We start from the raw sequence: 25,320 nt of genomic DNA on the forward strand, positions 1-25,320 counted from the left end.
TTAATTGATTTTAATTATTATTTTTAAAACAACTTTTGTAAGTAAATTATTTAAAAATTAATTTTATGAGTTTGATATTTTTGTTATTAATGAAAATATAATTAAAAATTACTATAATATAAATAGTTTATTGACTTAAAATACAATTAAAATTTAGAAGTCATCTAATTGTTGATTAAGCAGACATGGAGCCAACTTATTGGATAATTGACAACAACGTAAAATACGCACTACAGCACAATGAAAATCCCTGGATTATTAAACGTCGAATCCCCCTACGGTAAACCGGTATTTAAACCGAACCGAATAACAAGAACCTAAAAATCTCTCTCTAGTCACTCTAGACACGCTAACAAGAGCCTTGCATAGTGATACACGCGCTCTCTCTGTCATCTTCTTTGCAGTGCACAATTTCTCTCTCTTTCGCCACACTTACAACGACATAGTGCTCCAATTTACCCGCCAAAAAGGTTACTCAATTTAACGTCTCTAATTTTCAAATTTCTCTCCAAACCCTTCTCTTTCTCTCTCTAGGGCTTCTCTCCTTCCCCCGTTTCCCTCCTCCTCTCCTCACATGCCTCTGTTCTCTCTCTCTCTTGCAGGTCGCTCTCCGTGGAACGGTGTCGTATATGAGATTTGGCTCCTAAGATGGATTCGGCGGGTAATGATGAGTCCACAGATGGTATGAATCCTCAATCGGATTGTGAGGTTGCTGTAGTTGGCGAGAAGAGGCCGGTGGAGAATGGGGAGAGTGAAGTATTAGGTGTCAGATCAAACAAAAAGGCGAATTGTGGGGCCGGAGAGATGTGGAGAGTGGCGGAGATAGTGCTAGCGTTGTCGACCATGGCCGCTATGAGAGGAGGGAAGAATCCAACAGAAGCGGAGGTAAATTTGATGGCGGAGGCGAGGACAAAACTGGTGGAGATTTGTGAGGATTTGGCGCCAAAGGATATAGTGGCGAGGGATACGATTGGGACCGTCAATGAGGATCTAGGGCTCAATTGGAAGCTCAAAGATCAACGATTAGGGTTTCAAGGGACGAGGTTGTCTATTAAAGAGAAGGTCTCACTTACAAAGGAGAAGGTAAAAGTGTTCAAGTCTGTGTGTCTGCTTCTGTGAGATTTTGAGTGGTATTTGCATGGTTTCTTTTTTTTTTTTTTGGTTAAGTTGGTGTTTTTTTTCCATAAATTAAGGTTTTTATTTTTCCTTAACATGTCAATTTAGTGCCATTAGCAAACATGGTAGGGTTTATTTTTATTGTCCAGTTGCTTCATAATATGAGGATAATGAGCATGGAAATGACAAGAGACTAGTTCTTTAGCACCAACAAAAGAAAAACATTTAGTTTTCTCTTTAGCCACCGAGCCAATTCTGAGTTGCCTGGTAAAATAGTAGAATTTTAAGCTTATTCTTAGGTTAAACAATGCAGCTAAGGAAAAGAGCATAAACCAAAAGATATTAGGCCAATGGTGCTAAGTATTTCTAGGGTTTAATATAAACTTATGCTATTATCCTTGTCATGGAGTGGCTGCAGTTCAAACTATATTCTTATCTCTGTTTGAGCTATTCAACTACCTCTTTGGATTTTTTTGGATTGTATCATGACTAGAGAATTTGAATTTCTTTATGCTTGTCTAGATGGAAGGATCCAAGAAATTTGCTGCACCTTCTGCTACATATTCATCTCAAATGTTGCAGCCAAGTTTTGGTGCAGTGGGTGATATCCACGGGCCATCCCATTCCATTTGCATGTTTCCATCAGATAAACCAAGTAATACAACTTTACCTTCTGGAGGCCATTCAGCTTCAGTGACTCTAGGGCATGTCTCTACAGCAACTTCCACATCTGTACCAAATCAGCTGCTCCCCACTGAAGTGAGAGCATCAACAGTATCCACTGGGTTATGCAACAGTCATCCAGTATGGGATTCATCTGCATTAGCAGGTCCTAGAGTTGAAAAATTACATTTTAAATCAGAGGGACCAAATGCGACTTCTTATGCACCAAAAGTACAAGGTGATCTTTTATTTCTCCTCTATCCTAACCTCTTTTCTCTTCTGGGTCCAGTAATGATGGTCAACTTTAATTCTTTCTTTTCCTTTCCTTGTTAGATACAATGTTTGGATTGTTGAGCCTGTAATGGTTTTTTACTAAATAACATAAGAAGATATAATCAAGCAAATTCTAATAAAACTAAGAATTGTAGAATGAACCATAATTTATTTGCAGAAATTGTGCTTAATTTTGATAATGGTATTTTTTAGGAGTTCTATTTTTCATTTTTCCAATCCTTATGCAAACTATGTATTATGTTTTCACCTTAAAAGTAAAATGTACTTGATTCATTGCTAACACATAAGCAAAACTGCAATCTTGTTAAGATTCCGCTGAGTTGTTCTTTATACCCTTTGTTATTTCTTCCTAGCACACTCCATTCTCATCCTGTATGCATCTATGCATGTGCATGTGTATGAAATAGAAAGAATAGGTAGGGAGGAGGGGCTGGGTTAGGTGGTAGGTTCCAAGTGATGTCAACTGTAACACGTTTCAAATGAATGTTCTTAAATTCTTCTGAACTGAAATGTGAAATTGTCAATATCACCATCTTTGTTACTCTGTTTTGTTTATTTTGTTTCCTTATGATACTCTTTAAATTATCTAATTGCAGCAAATGATTGTGCAAATCAGCCACAGTTGAATGCTTCAACTTGGTCTGTACAATCTCATTCTATGTCCTCAGCAAAAGCCACACAAGAAAGCAAGGTATTAAATTATAACTCTGCTAAGGCTGAGGGAACTACTGATTTGGGTTTGCCGCAGGCATCTTCTCAAGCTGCAAGAGATCAAGCAATCCGACCTTTTATTGCTGACAATACTCCTACAAATTTGCAAGGTGTACATCAACCTATGCAAGGAATGAAGTATGTCCAATCCTCATCATTTTTCAATAACCACAATGAAATTGCTAAAATTGTTCAGAAGCTATGGCAACCAAAACGTCTGGAACGTAACACATGGACTCCACCTTCAAGGGAATATATGAATAAGCCTTTGACTTGCCAGATGTGCAAAGTTTCTGTCAATGAGGTGGAAACTGTAGTCCTTTGTGATGTTTGTGACAAAGGATTTCACTTAAAATGTCTAGAAGCAGTGAATCAGAAAGTAATACCTGGAGGTGGTGAGTGGCACTGCTTGAGCTGCACAGCATTAAGCAATGGAAAGCCTTTGCCACCTAAATATGGTCGTGTCATGAGAAGCATTACTCTACCAAAAGGACCTTCTAATCCAGCTGGAGCTCAGCCATCATCAGAGAAGAAAAATGGAATAGTAGATTAAAAGGTCAATCCAGAGAAGTCAATAGCAAATGGAAGCTCTGCTTTACAAAGTTCTGCAGGATTGGGTATTGTGATTAGAAACCATGCTGAGCCAGCATCTGATTCAAAAGTACCCAATGCAAGGGACATGACAGGGAATAGTTTCTCACCAAGTGTGAAAGATGTGGATTGGGCAACATGTGCTGGAAATTTACCAAATAACTCAACACAGTCTATGGGTGTTGTCTCCAATTCTCCTTCTATTTGCTTATCAAGTGAAAGATCCATTCAACTAACTCAAGTATCTGAGTCACAAATACAGGAAGAGGGATCTGTTTCTGAATCGAAATTGCAACCTCCCGCTACATTATCTGAGACTATTAGTAACAATTTTGAAAATTCCAAACCCTCTAACAACTTACAAGATATCGACCAAGAGGCATCATCAAACACTAGTGAAGTTCCTTTGAAGACTAGTCAGGGCCATTCTGTGGTTGTAGGCTCTGAGAGTATAAGCACACTTAGTGAATGTACAACAAGATGCGATGTGAAGCAAAGCAAGCAAGATGTCACCCATGCAAATCCTGTTGGAAGTTCTGAACCTAATGATGACAGTAGAAAACATGCTGGGATGTCTTCTGATGGCATCCACAGTGTTGAATGGATTGGGAATGCATTTAAAGTTGAGGATGGAAAAACATTCTATGAGTCTTGTCTTGTTGATGGAGTAACATATTAAGGGCACGATCATGCCCTTTTCCATTCTAGCCATGAGAAATTGATACCCTCTAAGTTTCAGGCAAGTGAATCCCCAATCATATGCTTATTGCAATGATAATTGTACAGCTACAGAAATGAAAGCATTCATAGATGGTTTTGTCTGATATAAGCCCATTACTCAACTATTGCATGTAATTAAGAGTTGGTTTGTTTATTTAGCTGTGTTTTTCGTTATTTTACTTTTTCCGTTTCCTTTTGTGGAGTAGTCTTTGTTTAAACATTCCTTATACGGGTATGTGGACTCCTGTTGCAGGCAATTTGGGAGGACATTGAACAGGGTCAAAGTGGGTTGTTGTGAATTGATGCTACTTTCCAGGTGACCTGCCTGAGGCTGTGGGTCACCCATCTGCCCCTGAAAGCAATGAGGTGAATTATCTTGTATATGCTTGCATTTCTCTAGTATCTGAAGTTGTCATAGAGTGGTTTGATTTGATCATGTGTTAAGTGGTTGGATGAACCTACTAGGTTCTTGGTCGTATAAATATGCAGACACGTGCACATGCATGTACGAACAAATATTGATCTTGCTGAAAGTTAATGTACTTTGTTGGTTGAATTTAATTCTTTCCTCCCCTTTCCTGAATTTTCATTTTGACAAATGTTGTGTTTTTCATGTGTGCACTGAACTCCAAGTTTCTCTGTTTCAGATGTATGAATCTAATCATGAAAGCAGTGTAATGGCTGGCTTGATTCAAGGTGCATGTGTAGTTCTCTCTCCTGCCAAGTTTCAAAAGAACAATGAAAGATGAAGTCAGTTAGAAACTGATGCTAATAATGGACCACAACCGGTTTTTTTATGCAAACTGATGCTTGAGAAAAACTGTATGATGCGACCACCCATCTCTAGGGTAGTGTAGGCATGGATTTTTTTTTCTTGGTAATTATAATCCTAATAATATTTGACATAAGCTATTGCAAACCCTATTTTTTTGTCATTTTCTTTTTCGTTTTTTTATTCATCACAAATGAAGGGGTCTGAGATGAAACTGAGAGGAAAGGGCAATAATAATTGTTTCTTGGGTAGAAATGTAGAAGTCTTGAGAGAATTCTTTTGAAATGTTTTCATCAGAGTGAGATATACATAATAGATTATAAAATTAACTACAACAGTGGTGATTACAGTTTTCTAAACTCCCCTTCACTTTGTATGAAGAAAGCCCTTCATTGCCTCTTTGTCAAATTCCATGGCCTATTCAAGTCATAGTAAAAACCTGGTAGGTTGCCTTCTGTTCACTGTCTGAGGGGGGCGGCTTGTTTTTTTTTAATTGTTGAACTTTAATAGGGGGAGTGGATAAATTGTGGCAACTTTAATTCGGACAAATGTTTAAATAATTATCTGTGATGATGCTGCAGCCTGCAGCCATTAGTATTAATTTGAAATGAAGTTTTGACTTTATATTCCCAGCGGCAAGCAGATAGACTCTTGCTTGGAGATTGTCGGCAGGTTCCTTGGTGTCACATAGTAACTGTGACATTTGAGGGACTGTTGAAACTTAAAATATACAAACATGGAATAACAAGCAGCAGAATATGGCATTTCTCCCTTTCTCCTCCCTTTATCAAGTTCAGTACTATGTTTTCTCAAACCAACTAGGAAATGCTTATTTGATTGACAGTTTCCTCTTGTAAAGATAATGATTAGATTGAACTTTGAGTATTCTGAATTTCCTCCAAATTAGAGCTTGAGGTTATGTTTTTGGCTTTTTATTATCTTCTACTTTTCCCTTTTTCTTTTTCTTTTTCTTTTGGTCCCTTGTTTTGACAATAGTGATGAGGATATATTAAGTGTCTGTTTCATTGTTTTCATTCAAGCGGAGAATGAATCGACTTGTTTCAATTCTTATTTGATGAGGAAAATATTGTTGCAGATGGTTTTATGATGAAGCCAAAGGAAATTTTCAACCTGTTTTTGGTTAGTCTTTTATGCACATGTTTTCGGAGATGATGAAGTCTTCTAAGTAATGGCATCTTTATGGTGCTCCCTTTGATCAGGTATCTATGTGTCTACATATGCTGATAATTGTTGATTTGTGTGTTTAAACTCTGTTCTTTGTGCTGATACCATTAGCATGGTGCCATGGGGGTCATCTAGAGAAGTGGATAGCTAGTTTATAAAATGTTAGCTTTTGTATGTTATCATGTGCTTGCATTTAGCTTCAAGTTTTCCCTCTTATGGGCAGATTATTTTTTCATATGTTGGTATTTTGTTCTATGTAAAAGCCATTTGAACATATAGCATCTCTCTCTGAATTTACATGAGAATTTGGGAAAACTATTATTTTTTTTATTATTGTTTTATCACTGCTACTTGATAGACGTTCTGCTAACAACATGGGGAAGGGTGGGGTTGCATGAGCAATTTTAGAAACTAGGTTTGTGACAACCCTCACCTGACTATAGTGTAGTCGAGCAAGACACGTCACACTCGGTGCCGAAGCACCCTATCTTATCTTATTTTATTCTTTTAATAATTTGTTCTTGTTATATTTTAATATCAATTATTTTTCTAAGGAGAAACCAATGGAGTTTCCTCTGTTTCTATTATCATTTGGCGTATTTTACTGTTCACTTGCTTGAAATTTTCAATAATATTTTACAATAAAAATCTCATCAATTATTCTCATAATTATCTCATATTTCAAATCTCATCCATATATTTCAATTTCATATTCATTTTCCTGCATTTTCATTCATGTACAATTTATATATAAAAATTCTCAAATTTCATTAATTTACATGATTTACAGACTGATTACATAAATTCATAATTTACATGATTTACAAATTAATTACAATTCCATAATCTATATTTCAACATACAATTCATAGTTTACATTACAAATAATACAACTCAACTCAACTAAGCCTTTATCCCAAAAATTTGGGGTCGGCTATATGGATTCGCTTTTTCCACTCTGAACGATTTTGGGTTAAATCCTCAGAAATGTGTAATGCTTCTAAGTCATGTTGTACTACTCTCCTCCAAGTTAATTTAGGTCTACCCCTTTTTTTCTTTCTATCCTCTAACCTAATGTGCTCTACTTGTCTAACTGGAGCCTCCGTATGTCTACGCTTCACATGACCAAACCACCTCAATCTCCCTTCTCTCAACTTATCTTCAATTGGCACCACTCCTACCTTTTCTCTGATACTCTCATTACGGACTTTATCTAGTCTAGTATGGCCACTCATCCACCTTAACATTCTCATATCTGCAACTCTTATCTTAGATGCATACGACTCTTTCAGTGCCCAACACTCACTACCATATAACATAGCCTCGTATGGTCATGCGGTAAAATTTTCCTTTTAATTTATTGGGAATCTTACGATCACATAAAACTCCCTTGGCACGTCTCTACTTCAACCATCCGGCTTTAATCCTATGACTAACATCCTCCTCACATCCCCCATCTACTTGAAGGACTGAGCCTAGATATTTAAAGTGATTACTTTGGGACAGTACCACCCCATTCAAACTAACTCCTTCCCTATCACCAGTTTGGCCTTCACTGAACTTGCAATGCATGTATTCTGTCTTCGTTCTACTTAACTTAAAACCCTTTGACTCTAGAGTACTTCTCCAAAGTTCTAGCTTCCTATTGACTCCTTCTCGTGTCTCATCTATCAGAACAATATCATCCGCAAACATCATGCACCAAGGAATACTCTCTTGTATATGTTTCGTCAGTTCATCTAAAACTAATGTAAAAAGGTAAGGGCTTATGGCTGATCCTTGGTGTAATCTAATTGAGATCGGAAAATCACTTATGTCTCCTCCCACTGTGCGCACAATAGTAGTTGCTCCTTCATACATATCTTTCAATACTTGTATGTACTTAATAGATACCCTCTTTTGTTTTAACACATTCCATAAGATCTCTCTTGGAACACTATCATAAGCCTTCTCCAAATCAATAAAAACCATGTGTAGATCTTTCTTCACATCTCTATATTTCTCCATCAAGCTTCTAATGAGAAAGATCGCTTCCATAGTTGAACGACTTAGCCGGTCCCAAGCCCGGGTAAAGGAGGAGGGTTGCGGTAGGTGACAACCAGCGTAAAAATTTCGTCACACCCTATGATATGGATTCAAATGATATTACATTACAAATAATAAGTAATTATAATGTACAAAATACATAATATGACCTATATGGGTCCTATCTATATGCATTGCTGAGGAGGTGACAATCTTGGACACTCTGCAGATCAGAACTCCAAAATCCCAATTTAATATCCGTTGGGCTTTACCTTCAGTACTTGGGCGAGGAAACAAATCCATCGCGCTAAGCATTGCTGCTTAGTAGTGCAATAATATAACAAAGAAGATAATATACAAAATACAGATGGAAACAAAACATAGTTTATTGTAACATTTATTTAAATTATATTTCTATTATTAATCTTTTTGTATCGTTTAATTCAATACTTTCTAGGTTATCTTAGATTATTTCATAATAATTAAAGTTCTCAGTGTCATTTAATAATAGATAAATTTTTAACATCAGTTCAGTTCATTTCAATTCTTTCTGTTAAATAATTAATCTAATTTATTTTAAGTCTTTTTACTCATTTGTTTAATTTCTAATATTTTTAATTGCTAATATTCTTAACTGCTAATATTCTTAACTTATTTCAATAAATTTCACTGCTCAAGTAACCTATGACAGGTTGACTAAATTGGATAACGGGTCGTTGGCACTGGACACTGCAGTGTCTCGGGCCGTCATACCATGGGACGTGTAAGCTCAGTACGTCAACCACGTATATAGTCAGTATGGCTAAAAAGTCGTGATAACATATCAGTATAGCTAAAAGCCATGATAACAAGTAATCAGGCATAAAAGCCATGAGTGCGGGCATAAAGTCATAAATGCGGGTATAAAGTCTTACGTAGTACTGCTAAAACAATACCCTATTGGCATACCAATCTATCCAATCTGACACACGTGTCTAGGCAATACATGGGCACATTAATACCATTAAGCATTAATATGTATTATTATGTCATTATTTCATTATAAGGTTCAATTATAATTGATAAAATTTTATTCTATTTCTAGTGAAAACATAAATTCCTATATCACAATTACACATAATTCATGTATTTCTCGTAATTTATACATTCATTATTCCATTCATGATAATTGCGATTCACATCGATCAATTTTCGTGTACTATTTGTACATCGAAATGTTTTCCTAAGTCTCTCCATATGGATTATTCCTTTATGTCCTAGAATCACTAAAGTTCAAGAATTTTTAATTCACTAATTATACTATATATATATTGTCACGACCCAAAATTCTGAACCGTGACCGGCGCATAATTTAAGTATTCTTAAATAATGCAAGCCTTATCAGAGTATCTTGAATGAATATATTGTCACTTACTAATCCCAAAAATAGACAAAATTCAAATAAACAAAATGCTGAATAAACATCATAAATATCCCATAGGTAAACTGCGGAGTCTCTACAGATTTCAATAAAAACTTAAACTGTTCAATAAACTAAACTAATTATTGGCCCGAGAAAACATGAATTCGGGCATACCATGAAAACAAATCAAAGTTGTCCCTCTCCAGAGAATGGACTGAATATTTGGATCAGCTGGAGAATTCTACTGATCTGAAACAGATAACAGACAGAGAAAACGTGGTTTGAGCTAGATGCTCAGTGAATGATAATTATAGCACACAACGAAATAGGAACAGGCAGACGCTTGATTAATTTCATAATAAATTTTCTATTCAATAAAATCATGCTCATGCTGTCAAAATCATTAATAAAATAACTTCATAAAACATATATATATAAGAGATTCATTCAATAAAAATTTTATGGTACAGTGCACCAGGGTGATGATACCCCACATCACCAAAGGCCAGATGGTAAGCGCTACGGATATCAGATACTTTCCTCCTCCTTCACAGATATCAATGCATATGATACTAATGCAAACCATAAACTGCAATGATGCATGACTCGACAATGCAACCTAATACCGTGATAGTCCACACGGCGAGGCCAGATAATAGAAACAGATACTGGGCACAGGTACCAATTCAAAACAGAAAATCAATTTGTACAAATCAATCAAAATCAATAAAAAATTTCAGATAACAAATAATAACTGATAGTGCAATTCCAATAGTGTATCTCAATAGTTTCAGAGAGTCAATAAAATCAAATCAATCTCAAATCAATTCAATAAAATCAAATCAATCTCAAATCAATTCAGTAACACATCGGTAAATTTTATAGTCAAATATCAATCAATATAAATACATTAAAGGCCTGTTCCCGGAATCCTAATGGGTCTAATGCAGAGATAGTTGGCAAAATCAATTATTTAATCAAAATCGAAATAAAATTTAATAATAAAATAAAACTATAGAAAATCACATATAAAATCATTGTTGAAATATTGATTTAAAATTTCATTTAATAACAAACTTAATGCTAAGAAATTTTAAAAGGGACAAAAACGGTGCCATGTACTATAATTACCACTCACCTGAAACCTCCAAGACAATAGTTATTTCAATAGAAGAGAGATAATTTCAATTGACTGATTGAATATTCAAATCTCCTACACACCCAAAATATTAAAAAAAATATTAAATAATAATAAAATAAAATAACATATATATATATATATATATATATATATATATACACGCGCAGAGACATGGACGAACAGGGGGAATAAAAGTTTTATATATATATACGTGCAGGGACGTGGACGAACAGGGAGAATAAAAGTTTTTTTTTTATATATATATATATATATACACGTGCAGGGACGTGGACGAACAGGGGCGGGACGCTTCACTTGTTATATGAACAGGGACGGTGGGACGCTTCAATTGTTATATGAACAGGGATGGGACACTTCCAAATATATATATATATATATATATATATATATATATAATCTAAATTTAAAAATATTATCTCACAGTAATTATGATTAATCCAATTCAATACTAATGATCAAAGAAAAAAAAAATAAATTTTTAGGGTAGTTGTAACAAATCAATGAAAGAAAATAAAATTAAATTCACCCATTATTGAATAAAGAATGAGAATTTTTACCTTGAAAACAGAATCGAATGTGATGAATAGAGAAGGAAAAATTTAGGGATTCTCTGTTGAGAGTATTTGATAGAGGTGACAACCAGGTTTTGAGAGCAAAGTTTAACAGAAAAGATGTTTAGAGTATATATATATTTCAAGAGTTCTATTAGGTGTAGAATGGGAATAGAGTTATTATTGAACTGGGTTGTTCAGATTGCAGATATATATTTAATTTCAAAAATAATATATATATATCTAAAAATAAATAAGCAGACCATCTAATAAAATATATATATTTTTTATAAATATATTAAATTATTATTAGCTAATTAAAATAAAATAATAATAAATAATAAATGTATATGGGTTTCCACATACTTCCCCCCTTAAAAAAAATTCGGTCTCCGAATTTGAATAGACAAAATTCTAACCTAAAGAATCAAATAAGTGAGGATATTTGGCTCGCATTTCAGATTCTGCCTCCCAAGTGGCGTCACTACTTGAGTGATTATGCCACAAGACTTTGATCAAAGCCACTTCCTTAGATCGGAGTTTCCTAATTTGTCGATCTAAAATCTTTACTGGTTGTTCCTCATATGACATATCATCCCTAATTTGCATGATTTGAGGTTGTAAAACATGAGATGGATCTGGTACATACTTCCTAAGCATAGAAATATGGAAAACTGGATGTACATGTGCAAAACCAGGTGGAAGGGCTAAACGGTAAGCAACTGCTCCAATTCTCTCCAAAATTTCAAATGGACCAACAAAATGAGGGCTAAGCTTCCCTTTCTTCCCAAACCTCATGATTCCTTTCATAGGGGAAACTCTCAGAAATACATGATCACCAATCATAAATTCTACATCTTTACGCTTAGGGTCAGCATAACTTCTCTGTCGACTTTGAGCAGTCAAAAGTCGATCACGAATTAGTCGAACCTTCTCTGAAGTTAATTGTATCAACTCTGGTCTAATAAGCCTTCTTTCTCCAACTTCATCCCAACAAACCGGTGACCTACACTTTCGACCATATAATGCCTCATATGGAGCCATCTCTATACTTGCCTGATAACTGTTATTATAAGCAAACTCTACTAAAGGCAAATGATGATCCCAACAGCCACCAAAATCCATAACGCATGCACGAAGCATGTCCTCTAATGTCTGTATGGTCCTTTCTGACTGTCCATCCGTCTGAGGGTGAAAAGCAGTACTAAAGTCTACTCGTGTTCCTAAAGCATCTTGGAATTTCTTCCAAAATCGAGAAGTAAACTGAGTACCACGATCAGATACAATGGAAACTGGAACTCCATGAAGACTAACAATCTTGTTTATATACAACTGTGCAAGTTTAGCAAAGTCATATGTAGTCTTCACAGGAAGGAAATGAGCAGATTTTGTCAATCTGTCCACTATTACCCAGATTGCATTGTAACTCGTGTACTAGGTAAACCCACAACAAAGTCCATGGCAATATGCTCCCATTTCCACTCGGGAATAGGCAATGGCTGAAGTAACCCAGATGGTCTCTGATGTTCTGCCTTAACCTGCTGACAAGTCAAACATTTAGCAACAAAGTCTGCAATATCCCTCTTCATGCCACCCCACCAATAATGCTCCCTTAAATCACGGTACATCTTAGTTGAACCTGGGTGTACCGTGTAAGCAGAATGGTGTGCCTCCTCCATGATTTCTCTTCTCAACTCATCAACATTGGGGACACAAAGTCTAGTGCCATAACGAAGAACTCCATCATCATTCAACATGAATCCTTGAGCTTGGTCTTGATGAATATTATCTATAATCTCACACAGCTGAGAATCCCTCTTTTGAGCAGCCTTAATTTGATCAATCAAGATAGGCCTAACTCGAAAATGTGCTAAGAATGATCCAGCTATGATTTCAAACTCTACTCCCTGATCTAGCAACCCATGTAATTCACCAATCAGAGGCCTCATCTTGGTAGATATATGGGCTAAACTACCAGAAGACTTCCTGCTTAGAGCATCAGCCACTACATTAGCTTTTCCAGGACAATACTGTATGGTGCAATCATAATCCTTCAGCAATTCTACCCATCTCCTTTGCCTAAGATTAAGATCACGTTGGTCAAATATGTATTTGAGACTTTTGTGGTCAGTGAAGATTTCACAAGTCTCACCATACAGATAGTGCCTCCAGATTTTTAAAACAAAAATTACTGCAGCCATTTCCAAATCATGAGTTGGATAATTCTGCTCATGCCTTTTCAATTGACGAGAAGCATATGCAATAACCCGTCCATGCTGCATCAAAACACATCCTAAACCAATCCTAGAAGCATCACAATATACTACATAACCCCTTGATCCAGATGAAAGGGCTAACACTGGTGCTGTAGTTAAACGAGTCTTAAGCTCCTGAAAACTTTTTTTCATAAGCCTCAGACCACTGAAATTTCACATTCTTCTGTGTCAACTTAGTTAAAGGTACTGCAATACGAGAGAAGTCTTGAACAAACCGTCTATAATACCCTGCTAAACCCAAGAAACTACGAATCTCTGACACAGTTGTGGGTCTAGGCCAATGAAGCACTGCCTCAACTTTCTTCTTATCAACGCACACCCCATCCTTAGATACTGTATGGCCCAGGAAAGCCACACTATCTAACCAAAACTCACATTTTGAGAACTTGGCATATAGCTTGTGTTCTCGTAAGGTCTGAAGGACAATTCTCAAATGCTGCTCATGCTCCTCCTTACTCTTTGAGTACACTAGAATGTCATCGATGAACACTATAACAAATTGATCTAAGAAAGGCTTGAAAACTCTATTCATGAGATCCATAAAAGCGACCGGAGCATTGATAAGACCAAAAGACATTACAAGAAATTCACAGTGTCCATACCTAGTCCTAAAGGCCGTCTTGAGTATGTCTTCTTTCTTGACCCTCAATTGATGATACCCAGATCGAAGATCAATCTTGGAAAAATACTTTGCACCTTGAAGTTGGTCAAACAGGTCATCTATGCGTGGAAGAGGATACTTATTACGCACAGTTACCTTATTCAATTGCCTATAATCAATGCACATTCTCAAAGACCCATCCTTCTTCCGTACAAATAACACAGGAGCACCCCATGGAGAAACACTAGGGCGAATAAACCCCTTATCTAGTAGGTCCTGTAGTTGCTCCTTCAACTCCTTAAGTTCTGCGGGTGCCATACGATAAGGTGGCATAGATATGGGCTCGATTCGGGGACTAAGTCTATACCCAACTCTACCTCTCGCTCTGGGGGTAAACCTGATAAATCTTCTGGAAACACATCAGGAAACTCCTTAACCACTGCAACATTCTCCAAACCTGCACCTTCTACCTGAACATCTCTAACATAAGCTAGATACCCTTTACACCTCTTTCGCAATAATCGTCTAGCACTCACTACAGAGATAAGATTACTAGAGGCTATACTGCGATCTCCCTGAAATTGAAATTCTGCCTCCCCAGGAATTTAAAGAGTACAACTTTATTATGATAATCCAATGAAACGTGATAAGTGGCTAACCAATCCATGCCTAAAATCACATCAAACTCAAACATATCCAAAGAAACAAGATCTGCAACTAATTCCCTATCTCCAATGTGAACTATACATCCCCTATACACCATATTAGTGTCTATTGCGTTCCTCATAGGTGTTGATACAGATGAAGGATACTCTAACAAAGTAGGTGGTGTACTAAATATCATGGAAAAGTATGGAGAAACAAAAGAATGGTTGTGCCCCAGTCTTAGCCATAGGCATCTGTTCAGATGTCTGATTAATAGTTTTAGGGGGTACCTCCCTTGTTGGATCAAGGTTTGCACCATTAAGACCCTTGACCCAAGCTCTCCTCTTACATTTAACAGACTCAGGCACTTATTCATTTTAATAAACAAGTATTAAATTTGAAAATGTGAGCCAAATTAAGACAGGTGAAAAAGTACGAAGGACGCAGATATCTGAAGCAATGATAAACTGAAAAGACGTTAAGTATCCTATGCTCCGCAAGTTTACTAGACCTTAACCGAGCTCTGATACCAACTTTGTCACGACCCAAAATTCTGAACCGTGACCGGCGCATAATTTAAGTATTCTTAAATCATGCAAGCCTTATCAGAGTATCTTGAATGAATATATTGTCACTTACTAATCCCAAAAATAGACAAAATTCAAATAAACAAAATGCTGAATAAACATCATAAATATCCCATAGGTAAACTGCGGAGTCTCTACAGATTTCAATAAAAACTTAAACTGTTCAATAAACTAAACTAATTATTGGCCCGAGAAAGCATGAATTCGGGCATACCATGAAAACAAATCAAAGTTGTCCCTCTCCAGAGAATGGACTGAATATTTGGATCAGCTGGAGAATTCTACTGATCTGAAACAGATAACAGACAGAGAAAACGTGGTTTGAGCTAGATGCTCAGTGAATAATAATTATAGCACACAACGGAATAGGAACAGGCAGACGCTTGATTAATTTCATAATAAATTTTCTATTCAATAAAATCATGCTCATGCTGTCAAAATCATTAATAAAATAACTTCATAAAACATATATATATAAGAGATTCATTCAATAAAAATTTTATGGTACAGTGCACCAGGGTGATGATACCCCACATCACCAAAGGCCAGATGGTAAGCGCGCTACCAGATATCAGATACTTTCCTCCTCCTTCACAGATATCAATGCATATGATACTAATGCAAACCATAAACTGCAATGATGCATGACTCGACAATGCAACCTAATACCGTGATGGTCCACACGGCGAGGCCAGATAACAGAAACAGATACTGGGCACAGGTACCAATTCAAAACAGAAAATCAATTTGTACAAATCAATCAAAATCAATAAAAAATTTCAGATAACAAATAATAACTGATAGTGCAATTCCAATAGTGTATCTCAATAGTTTCAGAGAGTCAATAAAATCAAATCAATCTCAAATCAATTCAGTAACACATCGGTAAATTTTATAGTCAAATATCAATCAATATAAATACATTAAAGGCCTGTTCCCGGAATCCTAATGGGTCTAATGCAGAGATAGTTGGCAAAATCAATTATTTAATCAAAATCGAAATAAAATTTAATAATAAAATAAAACTATAGAAAATCACATATAAAATCATTGTTGAAATATTGATTTAAAATTTCATTTAATAACAAACTTAATGTTAAGAAATTTTAAAAGGGACAAAAACGGTGCCATGTACTATAATTACCAATCACCTGAAACCTCCAAGACAATAGTTATTTCAATAGAAGAGAGATAATTTCAATTGACTGATTGAATATTCAAATCTCCTACACACCCAAAATATTAAAAAAAATATTAAATAATAATAAAATAAAATAACATATATATATATATATATACACGCGCAGAGACATGGACGAACAGGGGGAATAAAAGTTTTATATATATATATACGTGCAGGGACGTGGACGAACAGGGAGAATAAAAGTTTTATATATATATATATAAAATCTAAATTTAAAAATATTATCTCACAATAATTATGATTAATCCAATTCAATACTAATGATCAAAGAAAAAAAAAAAAATTTTTAGGGTAGTTGTAACAAATCAATGAAAGAAAATAAAATTAAATTCACCCATTATTGAATAAAGAATGAGAATTTTTACCTTGAAAACAGAATCGAATGTGATGAATAGAGAAGGAAAAATTTAGGGATTCTCTGTTGAGAGTATTTGATAGAGGTGACAACCAGGTTTTGAGAGTAAAGTTTAACAGAAGAGATGATTAGAGTATATATATATTTCAAGAGTTCTATTAGGTGTAGAATGGGAATAGAGTTATTATTGAACTGGGTTGTTCAGATTGCAGATATATATTTAATTTCAAAAATAATATAAATATATCTAAAAATAAATAAGCAGACCATCTAATAAAATATATATATTTTTTATAAATATATTAAATTATTATTAGCTAATTAAAATAAAATAATAATAAATAATAAATGTATATGGGTTTCCACATATATTAGTACTCATAATGACTTCTTTAATTTCTTTTATTATTCCTTATGTTTTTGAGGTTACTATTCACACATTACTATTCACTTAATTTGTTGACTTTTTTATACATAATAGTAACATGAGTTCTAACCACATGAGATTACCACATTTTGGTTCAACAAAGTGTTGGCATTGGTTGCCAATCAATACTTCAAACTAATAGGAAATAAATCAAAAGTTTCAGTTTTGGGTGCTAGAGTTCACTATTCCATTAGACAATTCTACAGTGAGAATTTAGTCAAATGTTCATAATTAAAGTTGTTCCTTTATGTATCTTCTTTAATTTCCTTTTTGAATCACTCTATTTGGAGTTTTGTAGCTCATGTTATGGCCATTTTACCATAACTGGCCGGATTGACCTGTACCCAGAATTCTGGGTAGAATTGGTTCTGCCAGATTTGGTGTCTTGACTTTAGTGGACAATTTCATTAAGTTCTGGTGAAAATTTGGAGTTATGGTCTTCATGAAAGTTGTTCTAAATTATCTAAGCTTTCTATTGATATAAAATTTAGGCCAATTGGATATTTCTACACTGAGTTATGACCAAAGTTCATTTGGTCATTTTTCAGGGACAGCTTGTGTGTTACCCGGATTGAGGCAATTTTTAGGTCAACTTAAGTTGGTTTTCTGGGCAGGGTTTCTTCATGAAAAATGTGGCTTAAGGTCTTAAATTTCATCTCTAATTGGCCTCACACCAATTGGAGCTATCTAGCTCTATTTATGTTCATTTAAACACACTGGACTCATAGGTCCAGAATTCCCTGCACAAGAAGAACACTCCCAATACCACCTTCCCACACTACTACCATCCACAATTCATATTCCATGCACTTCAATTAGTCCATAATTAGTCTCAACATCAACAATTTATCAACATATCATTAAATTCCTAATTTTTATATCAAACCCTAACTCCAATTCAAGATTTACACAACACATATCACATTAGGCATACTAATCAATTTCTAATTGATGTCTACACATCAAACACCATTTCTAAGCCATTCAAATCCATCAAAAACCATCAAACCCTACATCCTTTCATGGCTGCCGAAATCTAGGTCTTTCTTTTCATGCATGGATTTCAATTTTTTCCATGTAATTTACTCATACTTAACCTTGATTTAAACATTAGAAAGGAAAAGAAGAGAGAAGCTAGTACTAACCTCTTAGTGAGCAATTCCCAACTTCCAAAACTTCTTGATTTCCAATTCTTTTTGCTATTTCTAGCTTGCCCAAAGTGTAAGCTTAAATTTTATTAAAGAGAGGTAGGGTTTTTATGGTGAGTTTAAGTGGGAAAGGAAGCTTTGTTGAAGGAAAATGATGGAGCTCTCATGGAAGATGGTTCGGCCAGCCATAAGGAGAAAGAAGATGGGCAGATTTTTAATTTTATTTTCAGCCCCTTTTTGTGTTTTAAGTGTATTTGGTGAATGGTGATTGGTGGAAGAGGTTTTTAATGACATCATCTTATGTCATAATTAGATTTTACTTCATTTTTATTTTCTTTTTCTTTCTTCTTCCTTTACTTATTTTTAATAAAATTTTTCTTCACTAGTAACTCACATTTTATGTCATAAATCTCATTTACTTAAATGGACAAGTTGGTCAAAAATCGTTTCTGAAAACAAAATGACCAAAATGCCCTTCATTTTGCTTAACGGACTAAAATTGTCTGTACCGATCTAAAAATTTTTCTAAGTATTTTCTTGGCATTCTAATGCCATCGAAGGCTCAATGACTCTTCTCTGGAGTTCCAAAAATTATTTCACGAATTTTTCCCCGGGTTTAAGGCTTTTAGCTGTGAAAACAGCAACTTCCTGTTAGGTTACCCTTCGCTAGTGCACCGGCTCATTTAACTTTCTTGTATTTTATTTCTAAAATTTTTTCTTAATTTTTGTTACACTTATTTGAATTATTTATGACTTCTCACTCTAGTCTAATTATAGTTCCGGACATTCTGGCTGTCTGGACAGACATTGGTCACCGGAACAATCGAATGTACGGACTAGCTAAAGTGAGGGTGTTACAAGGTTAGCTTTGGTGTTCACACAATTATATCCTAAAATGTTGAGATAACGCACATTTTGTTTTTAGGTTCAGCCATGAGTAACAGTCACGTTCTATACTTTTGTATGCATGTCCATGGAATTACATCACAAAATGTTGAGATGAGATACATTCTGTTTTTAGGTTGAACCACAAGTTGACTGTCATTCTCAGCTACATGTTTTTTCCCCCTTTTGCTGCCTTCACTATATTGCACTTTCTTTTGCTTTTTCACCTAGAATCTCTCAAGAATTGTAACACCCCTAAGTTCGGTAGTGCGTTCTACTGTACCGGTGACCAGTGTTGTCCGGACAGCTAGGATGCTTAGAACTACACTTCAATATGAGTGAGGAGACATAAAATAATGAAATACAAGAAAAGAAAGTACAAGGAAAACAAAGGAAAAATCATAGCAAAGAAATGTAACCGAGTAAGTGAGCCGGGAAACCTAGCGATGGGTGACCGCACCGGGAAGTCACGGCGTGGACCGTTGGATCGGCCTTGGATCATGGGAACCCTGGAAAACATTTTTAGGACATAAATAGACCCTTATTGAAGTATAAATCTCATTAGAAAGATTAAAGAAAAATTAAATAATTAGTACAAAGAAAAGTGAAAAATCGAAAAACAGACAAAATACGGTGTTACCGAAAAATCGGGAACGTAACCCGAACAGGGGCATTATGGTCATTTGACATCCCGAAGTGTCTTTTGACCTAAATGTCCATTAAAAATAAATAATATTACACTTAGAAAATAAAATGAAAAATTAAATTGGTGGTACCTAAAATAAATAGTGGAAATCATGGGTTAAATGTGGAATAAGTGGGAAGTTAGCTTAAAATATGATTTAATTTTTAGTGGACCACTAAGGATTAATTAAATACATAGTGGGACATGTGTACACTTAAAATGCAGCTGAATAATTCATCTTCCTCATTTGCATTCAACTTGCGAAATGAAGAACCTTGAAACCTCCATGGACGTGTTGTGTAAAGCTTGATTTCCTCTCTCCATTTCAACTCCAATCCTTTAAGTTCCTTCATAAAAAATGGTCTACACATCACAAGGAAGATATTGATACCAATTTTGAGAAGTTTGATGAAGGTTTAGCAAGTTACAATTAAAGGTAAGTTTGCATTTTTGAGAATTTCTTTGTTAAAGTTTATGTTCATGTTATGGGTGTTGGTTTGGTGAAGGAAAATTTTGAGTTTGAAGGGTTATTGTTGTTTTCATTTTGGACAGCCATGAGTCACGTTTTTGATGAGATATTTGTGCATATAATTGATGAGAAATGGTGTTGATCATGATGAATTAGTAACCTAGTGAATTACTTCATATTTATATGGTGATTTTTGGCACTTGGATGGGAATTGATGAATTGTAGGACAATTTGGTGTTGAAGAATATTTTTGGCAGCTTGGGGACACTTGAGTAATGGTATATATTGAAGGAAGTGTGGGCAGAATATTGACCTAGAAGGTTGATGAGATGTATGTAGATTGATATTGTAAAGTGTATGTAAAATTTGTAATGGTTAGGTGTGTTTGTAATGGTAATTAGAAATTGTAATTGTGAATGATATTTGGTGTGTTGAGAGTAATGGTAATCTGCCCAAAATAATGTTAATGTAAAGTAGATAATGCTTTTGGTAATGTACCAAAACAGATTGGTAGGGTATGGAAGTAAACTTTGCAAGTTAAATGTGTGTTTGAAGTGGGGTGTGAAAGGCATAGTGAGGGCAGTGTACAATTTAGCCTATAACCTTAAATGTGTAACCTCAATTGGTATGAGACCAATTTGAGGTGAAACTAGGCACAAAATGTGCCAACTTTCATTGAGAAACCATACCAAAATTCTGCTTGCAAGGTGACCTAAAAAAATGACCAATTCGGATTAGGTGCAATTAGGACCTGAAAAATGACCAATTGGGCAGCAGTGAGTGTTTAGGCCATAACTCACTCAAACCAGGTCCAATTGACCTGAAATTTTGACCAAGAATAGTTAAGACCCATACCTACAAGTCTTATGAAGACACCAAAGCCCAGAAATGACCATAAGCAAGTCAAACAACTTGAACAAGTTCGGGTCCAAAAACTGGCCGAACCAGAGTTGACCAAATTGACCAAAAATTGACCTAAAATGGTACCATTTGACCAGCAATAGTATAATGACTATAACTCGGTCTACTTAACTCGGATTGACCTGAAATTTTGCACCGCGGTCCATAAGACCTAGATCTACAAGTTTGTAGTTTCGACCGAGACCCGAAAACCGAGGGAACTAGGCCGTCCGGCTAGGTCAAACCAGTATTCCGAAATCCAGCAAGTTGCATTAAAATGCACTAAGCAAGGAAATGACTTTGGTAAAACGTACCAAACCTAAAACCCTATCGAATATGACATGTTAATGACACTAAGACCTAATTTACCTAGAACACGTCGAGGGTCGGTATATTAGGTGATTAAGCAAATAAAGGTATTCAGTGAATTGTTTATCGAACATTATCGTTAGAGGCAAATTAATTTAGGACTGAAACACTTCAAATTGTGTTTCTCAGTTAACAAGGTCTCAGCAAAAGGGAAGGAAACACTGAGTCCAGACCAGGGAGACAGTCATCAGAGGTTTGTGCACAACGGCTATTGCTTTTGAATTTTTCAATTGAGATAAATATTGAATATTTGTATATTATTGTTTTAAATTGTGTTTGTGCACAACAACTGTTTCTTTTGAATTATTTTCAATGGAAATAAATATTGACTATTTGCATATCATTGTTTTAAATTGTGGAAATGTGTTTGGTGGACACTCATTGATTGAAAAACATTGTGAATGGTTTGAAACTGTGAAAAATTGTTTGAATGATATTGATGGAAACTTATTGATTGAAAAGCACTGTAAATGGTTTTTGTGGAAATTGAAGTTAATTATGAATTGGGTTGCCATTTTATGAATGAAACTATGAGTTTGGAAATTTATTGGATTCTCACGAATCATTTGAATAAAATGTTTGGAATTGATTTTGTGTTCACACTTAGCATGACAGTATCGTATCATTCCTTCTCCATTTATGGGGTTGTGATCGTTTATTTTCCTTCTCCATTTATGGAGTCGTGATCGTTTATTTTTCTCCCTCTCTGGTTTACCAGTTGAGGTGATCGGATGAGTACTCATTATATAGCTAGCTCCCCTTCCTCATTGATTTCGATTAGTGAGGTTGTGATTGCTTTGTCGTGGTGTACAACACGGCATTGATCGGAAATTTGTGTCATGGCTTAAGTTGTGAATGAATTGGCAACACTGTATTCTTAAATTGTTCGACTAAATTGCATTATTATGTATTGTGAGATTGTGAAATTGATTTAAACTCTCATTGACATATACTGTCTTTTGAATTCAAACATGATCTGACTTATGGAAAATTATTGTGATATTGACAAATGGAGTTTAAATTCTTGTTGACATTTATTGTCTTGAATTTAACTATGATTTTAAGTATCCACTATTTACATGAATTATGAATTGTGATTAAATTGTATTTGGTTAATGTTGTGCACCACTGAGACATTGTCTCAGCGATAGCTTTTTAATTCTTTGTCAGTAGAGAGAGACAGACAGGGCAGCAGACTAGGCTGCATATACCTCCAGCGAGAGATTTTTCGGGTATAATGAGTATACCAATATTTTGCATTTTGTACTGTAATGTATGACACTGTATGTACATATTGTTTTTGGTTTTGAGCAGTTGTAAATTCAAATTGTACCTTGAAGTTGTAAAATAATTACGAGCTGTTTTGACTTGTAAAAGCTGTATTATATTTCCTTATCTCAGACTTTGAAAAATTTCTATGGAATTGAGTTGATAAATTGTTGTGTTGAGAAATGTATTGGAGTTGAGATTTGGAAAATTATTGAAGTACTTTTTACAGGTTTTCTGAAGAACTGTTTTATCCAAAATACAGATGGCACTCTGCCAAAATTTTTACAGAAATTCCAAATAAACCAATTGAGTTAGTTATTTCACTCAGTTCACCAAAGTCTTTAACACCTGTAAATAGTGCTCACCACTGTAAAAGAAGTAAGAAAAGTTTTTAAAATCCCTTGTAGTGTATTTAATGGGTTATCAGTAGACGGAGTTGGTAATTCATTAGGTATACTAGGGGATCATGTTATGCCTTACTGAGGGGTAGGGTGTGACAAGAATGATTACTGATTATATATATATTCTGTTTGGTAAAAACAGGTAATCTATGTCAAATGGGGCCTGTAGAAAATTGACGAGTGAGTTTTATACCAAGTCTTGGGCAATATTTAGCTTTAGTTTAACTTTGTAATATTTCCTCTATTTTATCAAAATTTTTAGTGCAACATGAGTTATTTCCTTGTAAATTGTAGAATTAATGTTCCATTCTATTAGTTCAATCCCCCTCCCCCTCCTGTTATGTATTAGTTTTAGATAATTTGTTTTGTGTAACTAAGACACACCACAGTGGACACCAGTTGAGTTTTTCTAGGATATCATAAATAACATGAGGAATTTGAAGCGTTTAGTTCATGTGAGGCGTTTTGTATGTGCAGTGATCACCATGTGAAATATTGGACTTCAACAAGCATGCAATTACAACTCATTCTAGTCATTCTAATCATTCCTTTCCAGCTTTGAAACCTTGGGAAACAGGGTTTCACTTAGGTACTTGTGTTCAAAGGACAAAAATAATATTTGTGCATATTTTATGTGCTTGTCTGCTACGAGAAAACTTCTTTTTGGTGATTTGTGTTTTGGATGAATGACTGTCAAATTTGAGCATGAATTGCATTTCTTAGCAAGATCCTGTTCAAAAATATTGAATGAGTTTGTGTTCTGAAAGAAATCTAGGTGTCCTTTAAGAAGAGAACTTTTTGATTGTCCGTTAGAATGTCTACTGCTTAAGGTATATATGACCTATGCTCGCTCATTATGCATATTGCTAAGCCAAAAGTGCAGTTTAGAGGCTTGCTTTTATGGTGAAATTAATAGTTGGTCACATGCAGCTGGATATCACGTGATCAAGAGGGTTCAATGTGTGTAATGATTAGGGGAGAAGAGGGGGATAATCACACGAGCAAACATCGAAGCAACCAACCCTAAATTTCATGCATATACCATTGAAGCAGGCTTATCGATGTATCATTTTATATGATTTTGGTTCACCATTGACACTAATGCCCGAGTTTTGGATATCTTGTAATTAAAGTAATTTGAATAATTAAATCTGGTTCTGAGGTTTAATGGGTCAGTGATTCAATCAGCGAATAAGTTATTCAACTTTATAAAAATTAATTAAATATATATATAAATTAATTAAATATAATACTTATTAATATAAATAAATATAATTAATTAAATTTTAATTATTTAAAATAAAATTTTAACATTTATTAAGTTATATTTACATAAATTTTAGTAGTGTTTTTAAATTTTATATAATGCATAAAAAAATTTTATAAATGTATTTTTTTAATATTTATGAAATATTAAATGTTAAAAAATAAATATATTGACATAAAAAAACACAATTGTCAAATTAGCTAAATTGATTTTGATTTTAAAGATTTTTTTTTATGAGATTTTGAGTTTAATTCTTCACACTAATATTAAAAAAAAAATTTATTGAATAATTAAAATAGTTGTATCAATTAAGTCGCATCGATTTTTCAATTTAATTGTTTAATTGATAAGATCATATTAAATTATTGTATTATCTAATTTAATTATAAATCTAAATCAATTTAAAGACTGATTTATCGATCTACTAGTTGGTCTAGTTGTTTCCATCAGAGTTTAATAATTATATTTGAATATTAGAAGATTGTATTCTTGCAGCTGTTTCATGGACCAATCAAATTTAAGCACTAGTTAAGTGTTAGCTGTAGATTATAAGATTCTTGTTAATTGTGCGGAATATGTGGAGAGGCTGTATGAAGTCTCATTGAGGTTTCTTCTTGTCTATATTTCTTTGTCGTCACAA

The 25,320-nt window shown here is 34.6% G+C and overlaps 1 pseudogene; it reads left to right on the forward strand.

Moving 5' to 3' along the window:
• The first annotated feature begins 283 nt into the window (after positions 1-283).
• LOC110670020 (uncharacterized) lies at positions 284-23,867 on the forward strand (annotated as a pseudogene).
• Positions 23,868-25,320: the final 1,453 nt, after the last annotated feature.

Source organism: Hevea brasiliensis, chromosome 4 (genome assembly GCF_030052815.1).
Source record: "Hevea brasiliensis isolate MT/VB/25A 57/8 chromosome 4, ASM3005281v1, whole genome shotgun sequence".
In the NCBI taxonomy this organism is placed as follows: Eukaryota; Viridiplantae; Streptophyta; class Magnoliopsida; order Malpighiales; family Euphorbiaceae; genus Hevea; species Hevea brasiliensis.